Source organism: Beta vulgaris, chromosome 6, assembly GCF_026745355.1.
Source record: "Beta vulgaris subsp. vulgaris cultivar EL10 chromosome 6, EL10.2, whole genome shotgun sequence".
Classification (NCBI taxonomy): Eukaryota; Viridiplantae; Streptophyta; class Magnoliopsida; order Caryophyllales; family Amaranthaceae; genus Beta; species Beta vulgaris.
The window spans coordinates 6,910,695-6,920,573 of record NC_079207.1 but is presented as its reverse complement, the minus strand read 5'-3'; the positions used below and the strand labels follow the sequence as shown (position 1 = coordinate 6,920,573).

At 32.3% G+C, this 9,879-nt stretch overlaps 1 long non-coding RNA gene across 1 annotated transcript; it reads right to left on the bottom strand.

The window, feature by feature from the left end:
* Nucleotides 1-587: 587 nt before the first annotated feature.
* LOC104895337 (uncharacterized) lies at nt 588-3,151 on the bottom strand. Its single transcript, XR_008969778.1, has 3 exons — nt 3,090-3,151; nt 2,835-2,960; nt 588-915 (listed from the first exon to the last, which is right to left on the bottom strand). It is a non-coding gene; the product is annotated as an uncharacterized LOC104895337 (long non-coding RNA).
* Between the last annotated feature and the right edge of the window lie 6,728 nt (nt 3,152-9,879).

Here is a 9,879-nt window from a genome sequence, read left to right as displayed (position 1 = left end):
TATTTAAAGACGAATTGCAAAATATTATAATTATGATGATTATTATATATTGTTAACCTTATTTGACCATGATTATAATATTTTTTTAATAATAACATTAGCTGCCAATAGTAATATGAGTAATAAAATAATAGATAATAATGTAAATATAATACTATATAATCATAACGATATTGTAATCAATATCTATTTCTCTCCTCTTCATATGAGTTTTTAGAAAAAATAATTATGTCAATAGGATATGTTACAATTATTATAAAACGAAGAAAGTATACAAGTGTTAATTAGTTTATACTTTAACAAAAAAAAAGGGAGTATGAGTATCCCGCATTTATCCAGTGTGAAAATAAGGATAGGAGTTAGCTTAAGTGGGTAGAGCGCTCCCCCTTGGCCCCTGAGGTCAGGGGTTCAATTCTTACCCCCAGCATTATGCTGGGGTATTTCCTTAGCATGCTATGCATGCTTTACCAGCCAATGTATTGGTGTTTCCTACAGGCTAGTAGCCTTGTAAAGGTTAGCCCTTGGACTGACTTAATTTTCTAATAAATAAAAAAAATCCAGTGCGAAAATTACAATTTAGCCCGTCATACTCATGGCTAACGTACCATATTTATATGAAAAGGAACACACTCAAACAGTACATTACATCAAATCGAAAAAGAAGAGCAGAAACAATCTTTGCTCCTTATTTATATTACATTTTTTTGACATAGGCAGGATTACTTAGCAAAAAAAGGAAATGATACGCATGAACCATCATGGATATTATTGGAGATTGGCGTTTTAATTTGTCTTATCGCGACGTACAAATACCCACACCTTCAATTATGTAATTACACATATATTGGTCACAGCATGCTTCGTTTATATTTAAAGGATTATTATAACATCCCTCCCCTAGATTCCTGCATCGATCTGTACAAAGTTGCAATAAGAAAGTAAGTAATTATATGTGGAAGAAAGACAGTAAGATTATGGTAACCACAAAAATAGTTTTGGATCATTGATGTTCATTTTCCAATTTCCCCTAATTATATCGACTCTAGTAAAGAAAGTAAAAAAGGTTTTAACGGAAAATTCAACTGTGAAAAAACTAGAGGTGATCATGGACTGGGCTGGATCGCGACTAAAAAAATTGTCTGTTGGTCGGATCGAGTCAAAAATTTTATGCCCAAAGCCCGCTATTCCGGACCAAAATGAGCGGGCTTTTTGGGTCAACATCGGGTCGGGATCAAAAATAGACTGAAATGTTTTTTTGGCTTGCCCAAAACCCGATCCAAAGCAAAAAAAAAAGTCGGGCCGGGTCAGGCCCAGTCACAGGCCAAAAAAATCTGCCCAAAGCGGCCCAAAAATCGAATGGGCTGGAGTTGATCAGCTCTAGAAAAAACATATTAGCAAAAGTTATCTTTCAATCTATCATATTTTTTTCTAGTTGTTTTTAAATACTAATATATAATTATATCAAGGACAATTATGTAAAGTTTGGTGAATATGATATAAAATTAAAGACTTGGGATAATCAAATCCCATCAACATCACTATGCTTACGGCCTGTTCTTCCCAGTTTATTTTCAGTTCAGTTCAGCTTAGTTCAGTTCAGTTCAGCTCAGTTAAGTTAAGTTAAGTTAAGTTAAGTTAAATTAAGTTAAATTCAGTTTAGTTCAGCTCTATTCTTCTATAACTATTTTGTTAAATATTATTATTATGTTGGTCTAATTTATATTACTAAGTACTCTTATTATTATTATTATTATTATTATTATTATTATTATTATTATTATTATTATTATTATTATTATTATTATTATTATTTATTTTTATATATTATTATTAAGTATTATTATTATTATTATTAAATACTCCCTCTGTTTCCTAAAGATCTTCCCTCTTTCCGTTTAAGGGTGTTTCCAAAAGACCTTCCCTCTTTTGCTTTATTCCTAATTTGGCAAAACAAATTTCCCTATTTATCCTCTCATGTCACTATCATATGGTCCACCATTACATTATTAATTCAATTTTACCCTCTTTCTCTCTCCTACTTTAACCCATTTTTATTTATTTATTTATCTTAACCCCTTTCTCTCTCCTACTTTACTCACACCATTCCCCACACAACTTGATTTTCCTTGGTATATGTAGGAACAGTAAGTGAGAAGATCTTTAGGAAACGAAGGGAGTATATATAATATTTTGTTTATTATAGCTTTACTCATTATTATTGCTATTATTATTAGGAGGAACATGGTTTAGGTCAAAAGCACAAATAAACCCACGTTTTTTAGCCCATAAACCAATTAAATCGCGTCAAAACGGTTTATGATGCAATCTTGTACGGTCCAACCCAATTATTATTTTTATTACTAAATATTATTATATTATTAAATCTAATTATTAAAATAGTAATATTAACTTACTTTTTAGATATTATTGTTATTATATAATCATCATCCAGTATTAATATGTTAATACAAATAATATAAATTAATTATTATTAATTATTATTATTATTATTAATTTATGATTATTAATATTATTTATTTATAACTATCATTTAAAAATATCCAAAATACTATTGTTATTATTATTCATAATTAATTATTCATTATTATTACTTATCATTATAATTATTATTTAATATTCATGTTATTATTATTTAAATATTATTTATATATTTATTACATTCAATTTAATTCAATTCAGTTTAATTCAATTTAATTCAGTTCAGTTCAGTTGTTTTATGCCGAAAAGAACATGCCCTTAGTCGTTTATGTAGTACTAAAAGAAAGAAAATGAATATGAAAATCAATACGATCCTGCAAATTACGATTGCTTACCCCATAGACATTCACCTCCGAATAGTGAATCCGAGCAATGCAACCCGTCACAACACCAGTTAAAAGCACCACAACCTTGACCTGCACCACCACATCCTAGCGCTTTCCCACCCAACATTAGTGGCACTGCAAAGGGTTTAAATTTATATATTAGAAAAAACATATGGTTATGCATATATATATATATATATATATATATATATATATAGTGACAGTAATATAAAATGAGGATTAAAAATAAATATTCTTAATTACCTAATGCGAGAAAAACAAGAACTGCAAAAACATTGATTTTCTGGGCTTGGCTACCATTTTTATAATAAAATTACTTAATGTATGTGCAAAATATCAAAGTAGAAGTTTTAGTGGTTTTATTGAAGATATATAGAGATGCCTTTGAAACCCTACTTATACTAGTTTTCCTCCCACCCAATGGACATAATGCCACTAATAATACTGTATTATATAGAAGTACTTGTATTATCTTGCATCTCCATTAATATTTATTCTATTATGTCAAAGTCAATGTTGTTTTTAAAAGGGAAAGTCAATGTTTTTAATTATATAATACTACTTGTTTCTGCTAAGAAATTGAGGGTGATCACAAGTGTTGATGTGTGCTGAGAAACTTGATATGGGCCCCAAGAAGGTACGCCTGAGCTCCGTTATCCGTACATCGTAATCCTGCAAAAGGTAAGGTTAGCCTACCCCGGGGTGGTCCCGGGATCGCCCTCCGACGCTCAAGTCAGTAAATGATTGAGGTAGAGAGAGAAAGGGATCAATGTAGAGAGAGATGCTCTGGGTTTGGCAGCTTAGAATCGCTTACCTTTGTCTGGTGAGACAACCCCTATTTATAGAGGAGAGGAGCCCCAATAAATGAGGGTATTTTGGTCAGCTCCAGCTGGTGGAGGATTTGCTTCCCTAGATGCAGGGACATTTTAGTAACTTTGTCCTAGGTGGGCTGGTCCAAGAAATGGGCCCAAACACTACTATATGCTACATTATTTTTCCCAAACCAGTTTTTTTGACCTCCACGATTATCTCCATGCTACATTTAACATTATTTATGAAAAAATTATCTCATCCAACTCATCTCATGTAAGCACTCTTTTCTCTTAGATACTATATGTCTATATTTGCTCTCTTAATTACATCATACATGTTCTTAGCCTTAATCCAGGGTGTACTTAATTAGTTCTGGGTATAGGCGTATAGCAAAGTCTTTTTCTAAGTGTCACCAAATGAGCATTAGCTGAAAAAGTCTTTGGTGCACCTAGCTCTATGTATTGTATTTGGGAACGTTAACATAATGTACTGATGTACATTATGATCACATCAACCTTTTGCTTCATAGAAATCCTAACCTTTTTATAGTTTCTTTTTGTTCAAATTGATTTCAACACTTCCATTTATTAGAAAATTCAAAATAATTGCAAGATTACCTTATTTAGCTAGTTGATTTTTTTCTCATAGCTCCTTAAATATTGAATCTTCATCATATGAGTTAACTTTATGAAACGTGCGCAAGAAGTATAATTCTTCTCTTCTTTACTTTCAACTTATTTTAGAGTTTTTTTTGTTAGAAAAAACTTTTTATAGTCACGTTTTTGCGAAAAAAAATCTTTTAAATTTTGTTTTTTTTGCAACTTACAGCCTTAAAAAAAAATATTGCGAGATGAAACCTTTTCTATTTTTCCGTCATTGACCGTTAACTTTTTGCGCTGACCGTGAGTTGGTTTACCTCCATCTCCTTAGAATTCATTTTCCTCCATTTTCTAGCTCTATTTCCCTCTCATTTCTCTTATAAAACCCTTAGCTCCCCAATTCATTTTTGCTCACCAAATCTGAAATCTATCTTTCCCTTCAACATATTTAGGGTTCTTGTTCACCAAATATGAAATCTCTTTTCTCCTTCAACAATGGTGAAATGTGAATGCATGGTGTGCGGTGACTACAAGGACTTCTTAGAGACATCATAATTTAAGGGGAAAGTTTGTGGCTTGCAAATTCTATAATCAATATAATGTTAGAAACTGTCAAAGGCAATAATGGCAAGGAAGAAACTGATTTCAAGGTTGTGTCGTGGTAGGAGACCACTAACTAGAAAGCAACTACGGCCCGACAACGGTGGTAATCGACACTGGCCGAAAAGCTCCCCAAGGTTAACACATCAACCTAAACTGTCACAACTAACAAAGTAGGTCTATGGAGATTAGCACGTACCCAGGAAGAAGATCGAGTGAGAAAAGAATGATTTTATGTGTGTCTGAAGTGATAAGTGAGGCACTGATTTTATAGGAAGAAATCAGACTAAAAAACAGAAAAAAGTAAAATTCGAGGAAGATATTAAGGGATTGCCATAAATAACTTAACGTTAAATAACGTTACAGTCTACACATCTGTTACACACACACACTCAGGCGCGGGTCCAAAAATTTAGCTCCAGCTTAGCTTTATTCCCATAACCCATGCCCGATTTGGACGACGCGAGCGCGTGTTAGCAAGCCCAAGTCCAAACATGATAACCAACCACAAAAATATCTCAAGTATCCAACTCAATAAGAATAAGAAGGGAGGGAATATATAAAAAAGGGAGTATCCCTCCCACAAGTGATGTGGGACTTTTAAAGTAAAGGAGGCTCGCTTTTCAAGCCTTGATTCCAACAACTAAACTGAACAAAAAGTTTGCAGCACCTTCAATGGCAACTGCAGAGGGAGATGATGATGCCCTACTCTTGCATAGGGTGGCATAGTAGGGTGTTATGGAGAGAGATAATTGAGGGAGAGAGTAAGAATACAAAAAGGTTTTTTTGTTTAATTTAGGGTAGAAAAGGAAAGGAAATAAATTGTAAGAGAGATGGAAATAAATCAAATCACAATCAACGGCAAAAAATTAACTGTCAATGACTGAAAATGAAAAAAAGGTTTCATCTCGAAAAAAAAATTGTTTAAGGTTGTAAGTTGCAAAAAAATATTTTACAGGTAATTTTTCGCAAAAAGGTGATTATAAAAGATTATTTCTAACAAAAAAAAACTCTTTATTTTATTCAACTTTATCCACAATATACAGATAACACCTTTATATTTTGTGTGTGTTTAGAGAGCCACAAGGGCAAATAATGAGAATTTATCGATCTCAAAATCTCCTGAAATCAGAAGGAAAACTTTAACCAACTGAGCTAGTAATTTTCAAAATAGCTGCTATATTACCTTCTTTCATCAGTGGATACTTCTCTCCTATCATCACATGAGCTCTTCAAATATTATGTTGCACTCATGTTGCAACTATTTTGAAATTAAGGAAATACCATGTTTGCTGACTTACCTACCTTTTTTTAAAAATCTTTATATACAATCTATGTAAAAGAAAACCTAACTTCTTCTCAAACATTTATAAATGAGTAGTTAGCAAATTTTAGTTACCTAAATTTTGTGTCATAACGGCACGTTTGGTAGTTGTTAATGAATTGCGGTAATGGGAATGAATTTTAAGTGTAATTTTGTTAGGGAAGGACCCTTAAAATCTCCATGGGGAAGCATTTTTTCTCAATGGGCAAGCAATCTCACCCATAAACTTGTGCTTTTGTCTCCAAGGAGAAGCAATTTTCATTCCACTCATTACCACCTACAAGGTGGTATTGATGGGAATGAAAATTCAAGAAGAAAAATGGATACATTAGGATAAATTAGCATTACCATGGGAATGGACAATGATATTTTTCACAAATTTACACACAAATTCATTCCCGTTACCATCATTTATGACCAACTACTATGTGTAATGAGGAAATTTTGTCATATCACTTCAGTAAAAAAAAAAAAAAAGTATGCAAAATAGACTTGTTTAGTCCCATGTGTATGTCTAACCCTAACAAGGAGGTAATTCAAAAATGGAGGAAGTTGTATGTTTAGTGATGATCATTCACATAAATTGTTTATGGAAATTGATATGACTGTACATAAGAAGAAAAAAGTGATAATAAGAAGTGATAACAATTGATGCTTGATTTATTATAACTTACTAGATTTGTACGTAGCATTCTAGTAAATATACTTACCAAGAAGAAAATATTAAAATTGCATATATGAAAGTCGTTGTAAATCATTGGTATTATCATGTACGTAATAAGATTAAGAACGAGTAACGACTATATAATGGAAGGTCAGTGCTTTATATATAATTATGCACGCATTCATTTAGCAGATAATATATTATAATCTTATATATCCACCCTAGCTAGAGATGATGTTAACATTACCAGTCAACTCAATGGTTAGTTTTCTAAGTCTATTTTATCCTGTTTCATATTATATTATGAATCATGATAGTTACCCACTGTTTTATAAAAGATAAAATTAACCTCAATATCTTCAAGTATAGCAGGGGTGCACCAAACGACCCCAACTAAGACTTATAGTCAGAACACCATAAAGTATAGACATGGGTGCAGTCCGTATCATAAATGAGGTCGGTGATCGAAATTCTCACCAGCTATTAGTCGAGTATTAGATATTGGACAATCATAGAAGCGTTTTCCTTGATTGTGGTTAAACTTCCAAGTTGTTTGGACTACTACAGACAATCAATGTCGACTAGTAAATCCTACCATCACCTAATTTGGTATTTGAATTCTTCTTGAAACTTCAAGATGAAGCTCAGCTCGTTGTTGTTATACAGATTTCACTTTGTTAGAATTTAGGATTCACTTGGAAACAAAGAGGAAATTTGGGGAAGAAAGTCTTTTTGTTCACTTGAGGAAGGGGAAAATGAATCAAGGTACACACCTTTTTTGTTTTAAGTAAAAAAATTAGGTTTAAAAAAGAAGAAAATAAGAAAGGGGAGGGAATCTAACCGACATCATTTATGGTACAGAATACACCCACGTCCGTACTTTGGGGTGTTCTAGCTACAAGCTTTAGTTGGGGCTGTTTGGTGCACTCGCGCTATAGTTCAGGGTGTTGTGACCAATTTTGCCTTTATACAATGCTTTTCATTTGCAATTTCAACACAGATTATAGGGAATATTCTAATTTCTTTGCAATATATAAAAATATAGTCATTTTGGGTTTTGTTTTGTTCGTTTCAATGAGTACATTATTAGTATCAAAGTCTTGGCCGAGACTGTAACACCCCGATAATTCTCTCTTTCTAGAAAATACTTTTATAACAAATCTAGAGAATTACCCAGGCATTATCGCCCGTGTGAAAACGTTTCGGCTTACTCAGAATTTTGCAGCGGAAAACAATTACTAAAATAAAATCAACTTTATTAAACTTATGAAATAAATGACAGCTGTTTCGACTAAAGCACACCAACTAAAACCTCAAACTTAGTAAAGATGTCCCTACGAAAACAACTTCAACTATATTAATATAAGCCTCTCCATTCCAGATTCCCAATGCAATGCATCTGCAAACCTGTAATGTCAATGCAATACTGACTCTACTCACCAGAAGGATCATCACAGGATCAATAGGCAAAGCCATGATCCACACACAAACACGACGTAATCAGCAAAGCTGAGTACTACATATCAGGCATAAATAATCCTAAACATGATACTACAACATAAATAATAATAAGCATATAACAAACTGCAGATGACTCTTACTGAACTAGACTCTAAACTTTTATTTCTTCTTTAAATGGAATAGTTATGGGACGAGTTGTCTATACTGAAGTAGGAGATATGGGAGCTACCACATATTCCAATTGACCTGCGATATCGAGGAACCTTTGAGCTAAAAAGGAAAGGTGATCAATCCAATCCTAGGAAAATACATATCACGGCGGACTATGTATCCCAACCCTTAGTGTCCAACTCTAGACGTGCACCAGTCTAAAGTCTATAACCTATCTCGTTTCACTTTACGTTGCATTCATTTTTATACTTGTGTTGACACCAACCAGGCACACAACACATATAACTAAAATCACATAAATCACAAAATCCTTTTTATCTTAGAATAACAAGTTCACAACTTATCATTCAAGACTCTTTTAACTTCTTTTATTCTTTCTAACTTGCCTGTTGAACCTAGCCAACAGTAAACTGTACCTTTATATAGGTATAACTCAAATTACCAAATAAGATCCACGGTTCTTATAAGATAAATAAATAATCTCAAAGAATCTATGTAACACATGATTCCAACTTACTTACATTAATTCACTCACGAATTAATACCAAAACTAAACTTATCTGCTTGCATCAAACTTCCATCAAACAATCTTACTCATACATATTCTTAGTTTACATGTAGCACACAGGCAAGTAACATGTAAAGCAATTTCAGTAAATCATATATATGAACAACAAGGTCCTATACATGATACTACAAAATAAAAACATCCCTAAAGCATGTTTCTAACCATATAGCACGTAGACTATGTACGTACCTTGTATAAACGCAACGGTAGGCCACTTTTATGTTTAAAAGTCCCCTACTATAAATTCTCCGCCTACAACAATAAAATAATCAAGTAAATACTTGAACTAAAAAAATACAGCAACTTTAAAACGTCCCAAACCTTTTTAAACGTCTTTAAAAATCGTTTTTATAATTTAAACCCTCGTTATTTTTAATCCCTAGTATAGTACAACTATTCTAGTGATTAAAAATCATTAAAACCTTAAAATACTAACTTTCTGAATTTCCAGCATTTATAAAATTTTCTAAACTTTCTGAAAATATTTTAAATGCATATAAAAATCGTATTCCAACAAAATTCATATTCATACTCTAAATATACGGTTTCTAGTGATTTAAAACCCTAAAAACCATATCTTTCATGATTAAAACTAAAAATAATAAATCTGAATTTTTTTCTTTTATACATATGAAACCGAAACTAAATTCTTCATAATAAATAATAACTCAAATCATAATCATGTAAATAGTAATAAAATAACAATAAAAATTAGGACTTTAATGGAATCTTAAGGGAGAAGTAAAGAAAACAACCGAAATCGGAGGAGGAAGGGCAGCGCCGGACTGAGGCAGCAGCAAGGACGGGGCAGCAGGTTTCGGCTTCAAGAAATT